The sequence below is a fragment of the Mesoplodon densirostris genome, chromosome 9, assembly GCF_025265405.1.
Source record: "Mesoplodon densirostris isolate mMesDen1 chromosome 9, mMesDen1 primary haplotype, whole genome shotgun sequence".
NCBI classification, from domain to species: domain Eukaryota; kingdom Metazoa; phylum Chordata; class Mammalia; order Artiodactyla; family Ziphiidae; genus Mesoplodon; species Mesoplodon densirostris.
Genome location: NC_082669.1, coordinates 81,464,465 through 81,479,892, shown reverse-complemented (window position 1 = coordinate 81,479,892; position 15,428 = coordinate 81,464,465). Strand labels below are relative to the sequence as shown.

General features: G+C 35.8%; 2 pseudogenes; both read left to right on the top strand.

The window, feature by feature from the left end:
- The first annotated feature begins 2,829 nt into the window (after positions 1-2,829).
- Positions 2,830-3,065, top strand: LOC132495658 (ASNSD1 upstream open reading frame protein-like; annotated as a pseudogene).
- Positions 3,066-3,138: 73 nt separating this feature from the next.
- On the top strand, positions 3,139-5,044 carry LOC132496370 (asparagine synthetase domain-containing protein 1-like; annotated as a pseudogene).
- Positions 5,045-15,428: the final 10,384 nt, after the last annotated feature.

Below are 15,428 nucleotides of genomic sequence, written 5' to 3'. Positions count from 1 at the left end.
ATTAGAGAAATGCAAATCAAAACTACAATGAGGTATCAGCTCACACCAGTCAGAATGGCCATCATCAAAAAATCTAGAAACAATAAATGCTGGAGAGGGTGTGGAGAAAAGGGAACCCTCTTGCACTGTTGGTGGGAATGTAATTTGATATAGCCACTATGGAGAACAGTATGAAGGTTCCTTAAAAAGCTAAAAATAGAACCACCATACGACCAGCAATCCCAGGACTGGGCATATACCCTGAGAAAACCATAATTCACATAGAGACATGTACCACAATGTTCATTGCAGCACTATTTACTATAGCCCGGACATAGAAGCAACCTAAGTGCTCATCGACAGATGAATGAAGAAGATGTGGTACATATATACAATGGAATATTACTAAGTGATAAAAAGAAACGAAATTGAGTTATTTGTAGTGAGGTGGATGGACCTAGAGTCAGTCATACAGAGTGAAGTAAGTCAGAAAGATAAAAACAAATATTGTATATTAACACATATATGTGGAACCTAGAAGAATGGTATAGATGATCTTACTTGCAAAGCAAAAATAGAGACACAGACGTAGAGAACAAAAGCATGGATACCCAGGGGGAAAGAGGGAGTGGGATGAATTGGGAGATTGGGATTGACATATATACACCACTGACACTATGTATAAAATAGATACCTAATGAGAACATACTATAGCACAGGGAACTCTACTCAGTGCTCTGTGGTGACCTAGTTGGGAAGGAAATCCCCAAAAGAGGGGATAGATGTATATTTATAGCTGATTCACTCTGCTGTACAGCAGAAACTAACACAACATTGTAAAGCAACTATACGCCAATAAAAGTTAATTTAAAAAAGAAAAGAAAAAGAAAAAGACCCAACTATATGTTGCTTAGAAAAAATTCACTTCAAGCTTAAGGACACACAAAGACTGCAAATGAAGGAATGGATGCAATGCAAACCAAAAAAAAATGCTGGGGTACCTATAGTTACATCAGACAATATAGACTTTAAGACAAGACTGTAATAAGAGACAAAGAAGGCCACTGTATAATGGCAAAAGGGTCAATCCAACAGGGTATAATATCTGTAAATATTTATTCACCCCCAATATAAGCACTTAAATATATAAAGTAGATATTAACAAACTTAAAGGGAGAAATAGACAGCAAAACGATAATAGTAGGAGATTTCAATACCACACTTTCATCAGTAGATAGAGCATTCAGACAGAAAGTTGATGAGAAAACACTGGATTTAAATAACATGTTAGACCAGATGGACTTAATAGACATTTCCAGAACATTCCATCCAAAAGCAGCATAATACACATTCTTCTCCAACACACATGGAACATTCTCCAGGATAGATCATATTTTAGCCACAAAACAAGTCTTAATAAATATAAGAAGTTTGAAAATATGAAATCATATGAAGCATCTTTTCCAGCCACAATGGTATAAAAGTAGAGATTAATTACAATAAGAAAACTTGAAAATATACAAATATATGGATATTAAACATCATCCTACTGAAAAACTGATGGGTCAAAGAGAAATTAAAAGCAAAGTAAATATCCTGAGATAAATGAAAATGGAAATACAATATATCAAAACTTATGGGATGCAGCAAAAACAGTTCTGAGACAGAAGTTCATGGTGATAAATGCCTACACTAAGAAACAAGAAAAACCTCAAATAAATGACATAACTTTATACCTCAAGAAACCAGAAAAAGAACAAATAAAATCCAAAGTTAGTAGAAAGAAGGAAATAACAAAGATCACAATGGAAATAAATGATTGGAGACTAAAAAGACAATAGAAAAGGTTAATGAAACCAAGAGTTGGTTCTTTGAAAAGCTAAAAAACAAAATTGACAAACCTTTAGCTGGACTCACTAAGAATAAAAGAGAGAGGACTCAAACAAAATCAGAAATGAAAGAGGAGACATGGTAACTTATACTGCAGAAATACAAAGGATCTGGGCTTCCCTTGTGGTCCAGTGGTAAAGAATCCACCTTACAATGCAGGGGACGTGGGTTCCATCCCTGGTCAGGGAACTGAGATGCTGCGGGGCAACTAAGCCTGCATGCCACAACTACTGAGCTTGCGTGCCTCAACTAGAGCCCACATGCTGCAAACTACAGAGCCCACGTGCTCTGGAACTCACGCACCACAACTACAGAGCCTATGCGTCCTGGAGCCTGCACACCACAACTAGAGAAGAGAAAACCTGCATGCCACAACTAGAGAGAAGCCTGTGCACCACAACAAAGAGCCCGCATGCCACAGCGAAAGACCCTGCATGCCTCAAGAAAGATCCCATGTGCCACAACTAAGACCTGACACAGCCAAAAATAAATTAATAAGTAAATCTTTAAAAAAAAAGAAATACAAAGGATCATAAGAGACTACTATGAACAATTATACACCAAAAAATTGGACAACTTAGAAGAAATGTATAAATTTCTAGAAACATACAACCTACCAAACTGAACCATAAAGAAACAGAAAATCTGAGTAGATCTATTACTAGGAAGGAGGTGGAATTAGTAATAAAAAAAATCTCCCAACAAACAAAAGTCAGGAACAGATGGCTTCACTGGTGAATTCTACCAAACATTTAAAGAAGAATTAATAACAATCCATCTCAAACTCTTCCAAAAAATATAGAAGAGGAGGGAACACTTCCAAACTCATTTTACAAGGCCAGCATTGCTCTGATATCAAAACTAGACAAGAACACAACAAGAAAAGAAATTACAGGCCAATATTCTTGATAAAAATAGAGGCAAAAATCCTCAACACTGCATATTTAATGCTCTGTGGAGATGCCCCGCCAGGGTGTACAACCCAAGGATGGTGCAGGGCTGGTCCCTACCAACAACTCGGCTCTGCACAAGGAAGACCTCAGCAGCAAGATTACAGAACTAAATATTGTTGTGGATGAACTTTCCAACCTGTAGAAGAATAGGAAAGTATATAGGCAGCAACAGAACAGCAACATATTTTCTTGCAGATTGAACAGAAATGCTTTCTGAAAGCAAAAATATATTGGATGAGCTGAGGAAAGAATACCAAGAAATAGTAAACTCAGAGAAGACCAAATCAAGAAATAGTAAACTTAATTTTGCATAGAAATGTGTGGCATTTGTTGTGCAGTAAGCTTTTCTGTTAAGCATTTCAGCAAAGATTTGAAAGAGGATTTACTGTGTAATCTTAAATGGTGGGGACCCAATAGTAGTAAACAGTTGTTAAAGTCTAATGTTAATTACCAGTGTTTATTTTCTGGACATGTCCTTCACTTAAGAGGTATGTTGACCGTCCAGCCTGTGGAAGATGAAAGAGGCAATGTATTCCTGTGGAATGGAGAAGTCTTTAGTGGAATAAAGTTTGAAGCTGAAGAGAATGATACTCAAACAATGTTTAATTATCTTTCCTCTTGTAAGAATGAATCTGATATTTTGTCACTCTTCTCAGAAGTCCAAGGTCCTTGGTCTTTTATATATTATCAAGCATCTAGTCATTCTTTATGGTTTGGTAGGGATTTTTTTGGTCATCTTAGCTTGCTTTGGCATTTTAGTAATTTGGGCAACAGTTCCTGTCTCTCTTCAGTTGGCACTCAAACATCTGGAGTGGCCAATCAGTGGCAAGAAGCTCCAGTATCTGGAATTTTCAGAATTGATCTCAAGAATACTTCCATTTCCAAATCTGTTGTTTTAAATTTGTATCCTTGGAAATAATTCTAGGGAGGATGCTATCAAAGAATGTGTTAATAGCCTGACTCAAATTTCAGCAGACTTGTCAACATTTATAACAGTGGTAGCAAATGAAGCCAAACTGTATCTTAAAGAACCTGTTGTCCCTTTAAATATGACGTTGCCACAAGCTGCATTTGAGATCCATTGCAGTAGCATTTCCAGCATCCCACCGACAAGAGAGACCCTTCAGGTCTTTCTTATTGATGGACACATGAAGGAAGTAGTTCAGCTGTTCATTGATGTCCTGCGTATTGCAGTCGAGAGACGTGTCTTGTGTTTACCTAGGGATGAAAACCTGACACCAAACAAAGTTTTGAAAACTAGTAATAGAAAAGCAAATGTTGCAATCCTATTTTCTGGGACGATTGAGTCCATGGTTATTGCAGCCCTTGCTGACCATCATATTCCCTTAGGTGAACCAACTGATCTTCTTAATGTGGCTTTCATGACTAAAGAAAAGACCATACCAGCTAGTTTTGAGAAAACAGAAAATCTTTGTGAAATACCCTCTGAAGAATCCTCTAAAAATGTCGTTGCTGCTGCTAGTCCTGGTGAACAATTCAGCATACCAGATCAAATCACAGTAAGAACAGGACTAAAGGAATTACAAGCTGCCAACCCTTTTCGGATGTGGAATTTTGTTGAAATTAATGTTTCTCTAGAAGAACTGCAAAGATTAAGAAGAACTCGAATATCCCACTTCATTCAGCCTTTGGATACAGTGTTGGATGATAGCATTGGCTGTGCAGTCTGGTTTGCTTCTGGAGGAGTTAGTTGGTTAGTGACCCAGAATGAAGCAAAACCATATTAGAGCAGTGCAAAGGTAGTTCTTACTGGAATCGGTGCAGGTGAGCAGCTTGCAGGTTATTCTCGTCATCGTGCCTGCTTCAAGACACATGGGCCAGAGGAATGAATAAGGAAATTGCAATGGAACTGGGTTGAATTTCTTCTAGAAATCTTGGTCGTGATGACAGTTATTGGTGATCGTGGAAAAGAAGGAAGATTTCCTTTCCCGCGTGAAAATGTCTCCTTTCTAAATTCCCTACCAGTTTGGTAAAGGGCAAATTTGACTTTACCCCATAGAATTGGTGAAAAACTAATTTTACATCTTGCAGCAGTGGAACTTGGTCTTACAACCTCTGCTCTTCTGCCAAAATGGGTCATGCAATTTGGATCCAGAATTGCAAAAATGAAAAAGAATAATGAAAAGACATCTGATAAATGTGGAAGGCTCCAAGTCATTTCTTTAGAAAACCTTTCTATTGAAAAAGAGATTAAAATGTAATATTTCACAGTGTAACAACATTTACTGAATGATGATTTTTAAAAAATAAAATACTCTGCTGCTTTGAAAACAAACAAAAACTCCTCAACAAATATTAGCTAACCAAATTCAACAATACATGGTTAAGTATACTGTTATCATAAACTTATACCATGATCAAGTATGATTTATTCCAGGCATGTAATGATGGTTCAAGGCCTGCAAATCAATCAATGTGTGATACACCACATTAACAAAATGAAGGATAAAATCATATGATCATCTCAATAGATGCAGAAAAAGCACTTGACAAAATTTAACATCCATCCCTGATGAAAATGCTCAATAAACTGAGTATAAAGGGAATGTACCTCAACACAATAAAGGTCATATATTACAAGCCCACAGCAAACACTTTACTCAATGGTAGAAAAAAAGAAAGAGCGAGAGAGAGACAGAGAGAAAGAGAGAGAGAAAGAGAGAAAGAAAGAAAGAGAGAAAGAAAGAAAGAAAGAAAGAAAGAAAGAAAGAAAGAAAGAAAGAAAGAAAGAAAGCTTTGCTTCTAAGATCAGGAACAAGACAAAGATGCCAACTCTTGCCACTTTTATTCAACAGTGGAAATGCTAGCCAGAGTAATAGTCAAGAAAAAAAAAAGGCATCCAAATTGAAAAGGAACATGACATTTGCATCTATTTGCAGGTGACATGATATTATACATAGAAAACCCTAAAAACTCCACCAAAAAAAAACCTGTTAGAACTAATAAATGAATTCAGTAAACTTGAAGGATATAAAATCAATATACAAAAGTTAGTTGCATTTCTATACACTAATAATGAATTATCAGAAAGAGAAATTAAGAAAACAGTCACATTTACAATTGCAAAAGAATAAAATACCTAGAAATAAATTTAACCAAGGAAGTGAAATACATACACACTGAAAACTGTAAGACACTGATGAAAGAATTTGAAGAAGACACAAATAAATGGAAGGATGTTCCATGCTCATTAATTGGAAGAATTAACATTGTTAAAATGTCTCTACTATTCAAAGCAATTGATAGATTCAATGTAATACCTATCATAATTTCAATGGCATTTTTCACAAAAATAGAACGCACAATCCTAAAATTTGTATGGAACCACAAAGGCACTGACTAGCCAAGGCAATCTTGAGAAAGAAAGAAAAAGCTGGAAGCACCACACTTCCTGATTTCAAACTATACTACAAAGCTATAGTAATCAAAACAGTATAGTACTGTCATAAAAACAGACACATAGACCAATGGAACAGAATAGAGAGCCCAGAAATAAGCCCATGCACATATGGTCAATTACTTTACCACAAAGGAGCCAAGAATATGAAATGGGGAAAGGTTAGTCTCTTCAATAATGGTGTTGGGAAAACTAGACAGGCACATGCAAAAGAATGAAACTGAACCACTATCTTACTCCATTCACAAAATCAATTCAAAATGGATTAAAGACATGAATGTATGACCTGAAACCATAAAACTCCTAGAAGAAAACACAGGTGGTGAGCTCCTGGGCATCAGTCATGGCAATGATTTTTTGGATTTGACGCCAAAAGGAAAAGCAACAAAAGCAAAAATTAAAAAGTGGGACTACATCAAACTAAAAAGATGCTTTATATCAAAAGAAACAATTAACAAAGTGAAAAGACAACTTATGGAATATGAGAAAATATTTGCAAGTCATTTATCTGATAAAGGGTTAATATCCATAATACATAAAGAACTACTACAACTCAATAGAAAAAACAAATTAATTAATAAATGGGAAAAGTATCTGAATAAACATCCTCACAAAGAAGACACACAAAGGGGCAACAGGTACAGGGAAAGGTGTTCAACATCACTAATCAGTGAAATGCAAATCAAAACCACAGTAAGATGTCCCCTCACACCTGTTAGAATAGCTATTATCAAAAAGACAAGAAATAACAAGTATTGGTGAGGATGTGGAGAAAAGGGAACCCTTGTGCACTGTTGGTGGGAATGTTAACTGGTGCAGTCACCATGGAAAACAATATGGAGGTTCCTCAAAAATTAAAAATAGAACTACCATATGATCCAGCAATTCCACTTCTGGACATTTATTTGAAGGAAATGAAATCACTAACTCAAAAAGATATCTGTACCCCTGTGTTTATTAAAGCATTATTCACAATAGCCAAGACTTGGAGACACCCTAAGTGTTCATTAACACATGAATGGGTAAAAAAATGTGGTGTGTGTGTGTGTGTGTGTGTGTATATGCAATGAAATACTATTTAGCCATAAAAAAGGAAATTCTACTTTTTGTAACAACATGTATGGACCTTGAGGGCATCATGCTAAGTGAAATAAGTCAGACAGAGAAAGACAATTACTGTATGATCACTTCTATTTAGAATCTTAAAAACAAAAAACTAAAAACACCAAACTCATAGATGCAGAGAACAGATTGGTGGTTGCCAGGAGTGGGGAGTGACTGAAATGGGTAAAGGTGTTTTAAAAGGTACAAACTTTCACTTATAAATAAGTCCTAGGGATGTAATATACAGCATAGTGACTTTAGCTAACCATACTATATTATATATTTGAAAGTTGCTACTACAGTAAATCTTAAAAGTCCTCATCACAAGAAAGAAAAAATTTGTAACTATATGTGGTGATGAATGTTAACTAAACTTATTGTGGTAAACTAAACTTATTGTGGTAATCACTTTGCAATACATACATATATAAAATCATTATATTATACACCTAGAACTATTTGTATGTCAATTATATCTCAATTTTTAAAAAGCAGTAATTTGAGGGTAGTTTTTTATGCAGCAATAGATAACTGGAAAATTATTTATTGTATTATTTCTTTAGTGGTTAACAGAGATATCACAATATGTATTCTTGACTTAGAGTACATATTAAATATGGTTTCATAATAATGCATTTTTATTTAGTTTAAAATATAGTTGACCCTTGAACAACATGGATTTGAACTGCATGGGTCTAGTTATGTGCAATTTTTTTCCAATAAATATATACTGCAATACTACACAATCTGCGGTTAGATGAATCCATGGATTCCTGGATCCAGAGGGTCAATGTAAAGTTATACATGGATTTTTTGACTGTGCAGGCATTGGCACCCCTAACTCCCATGTTGTTCAAGGGTCAACTGTATTTTCCTTGAAACTTTTTACTTGACCCAGAGATTATTTAGAGGCATGCTGTTTAACTTCCAAGAGTTTGGAGATTTTCTTGATTTCTTTCTATTACTGATTTTCCACTTAATTCCATTATGATCAGGGAACACATTTTGCATGATTTCAATTTTTAAAAAATTTTAAGGTTTGTTTTATTACCCAGAATATGGTCTTGGCAAGTGTTTCATGTTCATTTGAAAAGAATGTATATTCTGCTGTTGTAGAGTGACATTCTATAAATGTGGACTAAATCCAGTTGATTGATGGTGTTGTTGAGTTCTATATCTTACTGGTTTTCTTTTTCTTTTTCTTTTTTTAGGTCTTGCTGATTTTCTATTTGTTCTATGAACTACTGAGAGTGGAGTGCTGATATCTCTAATTGTATATTTGTCTGTTTTTTTTTCAGTTCTGTCAATTTTTGCTTTAAATATTTTGAAAATCTATTGTTTGGTGCATACACATTTAGGACCGTATTTCCTCTTGGTGAATTGACCCTTTTGTCATTATGTTATATCCCTCATCCCAGGTAAATGTTTTTGCTCAGATACCTACTTTGATATTGATATATCTACTCCAGTTTTATTTTAATTAGTGTTTGCATGATTTATCTTTTTCTATCCTTCTCCTTTGAACCTACCTGTATTATATTTGAAATGAGATACTTGTGTTTTTATTCATTCAGACAATCTTTGTTTTTAAATTTTTCTTTTGGGTACATATATCTTATATAATAGTTGATTTTTTAAAATTTATGTCTACTATTTGTTTCCTCTTTATTCTGTTTTTCATTCCTCTGGTTAACCTTTCTTGCCTTCTTTTGAATTATTTAAAATTTTAATTTATTATGTTTTTTTCTACATCTCTTTGTATAGTTTTTTTAGTGGTTGCTATCCAGATAATGTTAGTTATACATCACTTTTTGCAGTATATAGAATCAACATTTTACAACTGTCAAAGTTAGCACCATAGAGTCAATTTACCCTCCCTAGTTGATATGGTAGTTTTTTTTTGTTTTTTTTTTTTTGTGGTATGCAGGCCTCTCACTGCTGTGGCCTCTCCCCTTGCGGAGCACAGGCTCTGGACGCACAGGCCCAGTGGCCATGGCTCACGGGCCTAGCCGCTCCGTGGCCTGTGGGATCCTCCCGGACCGGGGCACAAACCCACGTCCCCTGCATCAGCAGGCGGACCCTCAACCACTGCGCCACCAGGGAAGCCCAATATGGTAGTTTTTTAATATAAGGTATTACCTCTACATACAGTGAAACCACTATCACACACTGTTGCTATTTTTGCCTTAAACCATCAAACATATTTTAAAGAACTGGAGAGAAGTAGAAGTTTATAATATATACCCAGCTATCTACCATGTCTCTTGAATTTTTTTCATTCCAGATTTTCCAAGTTTTCTTCTTGGATCATTTCCCTTTTGTCTTAAAAACTTCCTTTAGCATTTATTTTAAAACAGGTCTGCTGACAATGAATTCTCTTTGTTTTCATTTCAGAGTGTCTTTATTTCACTTTCATTCATGAAGGTATTTTCACTGGATATGGAATTCTGGGCTGAGGGTTCCTTTCCTTCAGAGCTTTAAAAAATACTGTTTCATTCCCTTCTGCTTTCACAATTCCTCATGAGAAGTCTACAGTCATTCAAATCATCATTTTCCTTTGTTCCCCATAAGTAATGCATCATCTGTCATTGTCATCATATAAGATTTTGTCTTTACCTTTAGGTTTCAGTAGTTTTATTATTAAGTGGCTTGGCATGGATTTCTTCTTTTTTAACTTTTAATTTTATATAGTTGATTAACAATGTTGTGTTAGTTTCACGTGTACAGCAAAGGTATTCAGTTATACATATACATGTATCTATTCTTTTTCAAATTATTTCCCCATCTAGGTTGTTACATAATATTGAACAGAGTTCCCTGTGCTATAAGTAGGCCCTTGTTGGTTATCCATTTTAAATACAGCAGTGTGTACATGTCAATCCCAAACTCCCTAACTATCCCTTCCCCCCTGGTAACCATAAGTTTGTTCTCTAAGTCTGTGAGTCTGTTTCTGTTTTGTAAATAAGTTCATTTGTATAAATTTTTTTTTAGATTCTGCATATAAGTGATATTATACGATATTTCACTTTCTCTGTCTGACTTACTTCACTCAGTATGACAGTCTCTAGGTCCATCCATGTCACTGCAAATGACATTATTTCATTCTTTTTAATGGCTGAGTAATATTCCATTGTATATATGTACCACAACTTCTTTATCCACTCCTCTGTTGATGGATATTTAGGTTGCTTCTATGTCTTGACTACTGTAAACAGTGTTGCAATGAACATTGGGGTGCATGTATCCTTTCAGACCATGTTTTTCCCTGGATATATGCCCCGGAGTGGGATTGCTGTATCATATGGTAGCTCTATTTTTAGGGTTTTAAGGAACCTCCATACTGTTCTCCATAGTGGCTGTACCAATTTACATTCTCATCAACAGTGTAGGAGAGTTCCCTTCTCTCCACACCCACTCCAACATTTATTGTTTGTGGAGTTTTTGATGATAGCTATTCTGACTGGTGTAAGGTGATACCTCAATGTAATTTTGATTTGCATTTCTCTAATAATTAGTGATGTTGAACATCTTTTCATGTGCCTCTTGGCCATCTGTATGTCTTCTTTGGAGAAATGTCTATTTAGGTCTTCTGACCATTTTCTGATTTTGTTCTTTGTTTTGATGATATTAAGCTGCATGAGCTGTTTGTGAATTTTGGAGACTAACCCCTTGTCAGTCACATCATTTGCAAATATTTTCACCCATTCTGTGGGTTGTCTTTCTGTTTTGTTTATGGTTTCCTTTGCTGTGCAAAAGCTTTTGAGTTGAGTTAGGTCCCATTTGTTTATTTTTATTTTTTTTTAAATTTCCATTACCCTGGGAGACAGATTGAAAAAGATATTGCTGCAATTTATGTCAGAGAGTGTTCTGCCTGTTTTCCTCTAAGAGTTTCATAGTGTCAGGTCTCACATTTAGGTCTTTAAACTATTTTGAGCTTATTTTTGTGTATGGTGTTAAAGAATGTTTTAATTTCATTTTTTTTTTTTTTTTACATGTAGGTAGCTGTCCAGTTTTCCCAGCATTTGGCCTGGATTTCTTTGGGTTTATCTTGTTTGGGGTTTTCAAATCTCTGAGCTTTTCAAATCTCTAGGTGTATGCCTTTGACAAAATTTAGAACATTTTTAGCCATTAGTTCTGCAAATATTTTTTGTTACAATGACTGTTTATCATCTCCTTCTGGGAGTCATGACACATTACAACTTTTGGAATTGTTTTAGAGATTCCTGAAGCTTTGTTCATTTCTTTTCACTCTTTTTTTTTTTTCCTTCTTTTGTTAGGACAAGACAATTTCTACTGATATATCTTCAAGTTCACTCACACATTTTTCTGCCATCTCAATATTGCTACTGCCCTTATTCAGTGAAATATTTCACCCTCTCACTGTGGAAAGATAGTACATATATTTTTCCGTTCTAAAACTTCTGTGTGGTTCCTTTTTCCATTTTATTTCTTTGTTGATATTTTCTATTGTCCATTTGTTTCCGAAGTATTCATCCTTACTTCTTGGAGCATTTTCATCATAGCTGCTTTAGAAGTCTTTGTCTGATAATTTCAACATCTCCGTCATCTCGGAATTAGTGTCTGTAGATTGTCTTTTCTATTTGAATTGGAACATTACAGGTTTTTGTAAGCCAAGTAATTTTGATTGCATCCTGGACATTTTGAATAGAATGTTAAGAGACTCTAGGTCTTGTTTAAATCCTATGAAAAATGTTGATATTCTTGTTATAGCACACAATCAACCCAGTTGGGTTCAGGCCAAAAATTCCGACCACCTTTCTGTGTCTAATGTCTAATGGTCTGTTAGACATTCTTATGCTATATCTTATTTTATGTTCTGTATTTTATACCCTTTTAATTCTGTGAATTAATCTGGATACCTTTTATTCACCTCTTCTGGTTTACTAGTCCACTGTTCTGCTGATTCTAGATAGTTCCTCAGTCCATCTATCTAATTCTCAATTTCAGTCTTAACTTCCCTCCTCCCCTCAGTTCTAGGATTTTTATTGAAGTTTTCTGTATGGGTTCCAGCTCTCTGTTAAAATTACTTGTTATTGTTTGAACTTTTATTTTATTTTTTTAATTAATTTATTTTAATTAATTAATTAATTAATTGTTCTTTAAGCCCCCTGAGCAGGGGCTTTTCTCTGGTTGCAGTGAGCAGGGGCTACTCTTCGTTGCAGTGTGCAGGCTTCTCACTGTGGTGGCTTCTCTTTTTTTTTTTTTTTTTTTTTTTTTTTTTTGCAGTTCACGGGCCTCTCACTGTTGTGGCCTCTCCCGTTGCGGAGCACAGGCTCCGGTCACGCAGATTCAGCGGCCATGGCTCACGGGCCCAGCCACTCTGCGGCATGTGGGATCTTCCTGGACTGGGGCACGAACCCGTGTCCCCTGCGTCGGCAGGTGGACTCTCAACCACTGTGCCACCAGGGAAGCCCCGGTGGCTTCTCTTGTTGTGGAGTATGGGCTCTAGGCGTGCGGGCTTCAGTAATTGTGGCACACGGGCTCAGTGGTTGTGGCTCACGGGCCCTAGAATGCAGGCTCAGTAGTTGTGGCGCACGGGCTTAGTTGCTCTGCGACAACTGGGATCTTCCCAGACCAGGGCTCGAACCTGTGTCCCCTGCATTGGCAGGCGGATTCTTAACCACTGTGCCACCAGGGAGGCCCTGAACTTTTAAATTTCAGTTATTTTGCAGTCCTCAGATAAATCAAAACTCTAAATTACTTGTGGGTCTATTTCTATTTCCTGTTGATTTGCTTACTGGGTTTTTGTTTGTTTGTTTGTTTTGTAGCTTTTAGATTTGATGCTAGATATAATAGATGAAAATTTGTAGAGACCCTGAATGAAATTATATTCCTCCAAGGAGGGTCGAGTTTTCTTTTGTCTTGCAAGTAGAGTACCTATGACTCACTTTGATCCTGTCAAGAGTTGGTTTTAGACTACTGGGGTGCTCTGTTTCAGTTTTGTCCTTGCTCATGGAGTGTAGTCCTTATTCCCAAGGGGAAGAAGAACAAAAGAACAGCTCCTCTTTCAATTGTGAAGGATATTTTCACTGATTGTAGAATTCAGTGTGAACCATTTTTTCTTTTCAGCATTTTAAAGATGCTGCTCCACTGTCTTCTGGCTTCCATTATTGCTAGTGAAAAGTCAGTTGTAATGCATATTTTTGTTCCTCTATATTTAATGTATCTTTTCCCTCTGGCTGCTTTAGAGATTTTCCCCCCACTTTTTGATTTTAAACCATTTGATCATGATGTATATAGGTGAGACATGCTTTGTATTTATTTTGCTTGGCGTTTTCTGACCATCTTGGCTCTCTAAATTGATGTGTTCTATCATATTGGACAAATTTGGTGCAGTATATCTTCAAATATTTTTGTCACATTTTTCTCTCCTTTCTTTCTGGAACTTCACTTTCACATGTATTTAAACTGCTTGGTCTTGTCCTGCAGATATCTGATGTTACATTTCTTTAATTGTCAATATCTTTTCTTTCTGTTTTTCAGATTATATAACTTCTATCTTTAAGTTTACTGTCCCTTTCTCCTGCCAAATCCATTCCATTGTTATGCCCATTCAGTGAATTTTTCATTTCAGATATTGTACTTTTGGTTCTAGATTTTCATTTTTTTCTAATGGCTTTCATTTCTCCACTGAGATTCTCCATTTAGTCGTTCATTGTGACCTTTAAATACTTGAACATTGTTATAAGAGTTACGCTAAAATTTATTTCCTGCTAGTTTCTCCAACTGAGCCATCTCAAAGTCATTTTCTTTTGACTGCTTTCTCTTAAGTATGGATCACATTTTTTCTGGTTTTTCACTTGCCTATTAATTTTTTATTGTATGCTTGACATTGTAAATGATACAATGTTATCTTCCTTCAATGGGTGTTGGTTTTAATCCTTGTAAATTCCCCTTGGTCTGTCTGATTTGTTTTTATTCTTTGTTACTGCATGTGATATGAGGAAACAAAATTTTGAATTTTGAATTTCGTTCTAAGACACGCTTTTTAGACTAAGGTATGACCCTTAAAGGATGCCTTTCTGGCATCTCAAGTGAATGCCTGAAGTGTTTAATGAGGTCTCTCTACCCCACTGAGCTGGAACTCCAACGTCTCTCAACACTGCATAACATGCAGAAAGCAATTTCTGCTAGGCGTTACAGAGTCTTCTCATGGCTATATTCAGCCCAGCCCTTGACCAAGGACACATGGTGAATCACCATGTAGACTTTTGGGACCCTCTCTTTCACAGCTACCTATTTTCAGATATTCTACCCTGCCAATTTCAGCTGCTTCAGCAGCCCAGACCTCTACTCCCTCTATCCTTAACTAAGACTACTGCTCTGTTTCCACTTTCTTACACCCCCAAAACAGTGCCCTTCAGCAGAAAAATCAGGACAGTTATGGGATAGTTGTGGAGCACACCTCAGGTGTTTTCCTTCTGTCAAAGATCATAGCTGTGTGCTGCCTATTACTCAATGCCTGAAAAGATTTGCCTTATCATCTTGTCCAGTCTTATATTTTTTTCCAGTAGGAGAACAAGTCACGTACCTATTACCTTCTCATGGCTGGAAGCAAGTCTTTGGTGCACATTAATTTAAATGCACACTGAGATTTAAATCATTGATATTAGAACTTTTCATAAAATCAATTTTTGACAAAGATTAGCTAAGAGTGTGCTAAATAAAAACTTTAGGAGTGACTAAATGGGAAAGGGGGCAATGCCTTTAAGGGCATTGAAAACACACTTCAAATTTCAAACTTAATCTATATTATTATGTATATGATGCTCTTAGTTGGATAGACTTAGTAAGTAAAAAAGTTTTAATGATATATATTGTTTTTATTTGATATATTACCTATGTCGTTATATATATGATACTACTAGATTTAGAAAGTTATATATATATATTTTTTTTCTTTCCCATTGTTGACCTTTTGTTAATACACAATGTTCTTTCTTAAGGTCATTCATTCTAAGTTGGAAATACTAGACCTTTGAATCACTGGTTAGTGAGTAGCTAAATTAAGAGTCACTGCGTTAGGAAGAAGCCAGTTCAGACTGATACACAAATGACTATTT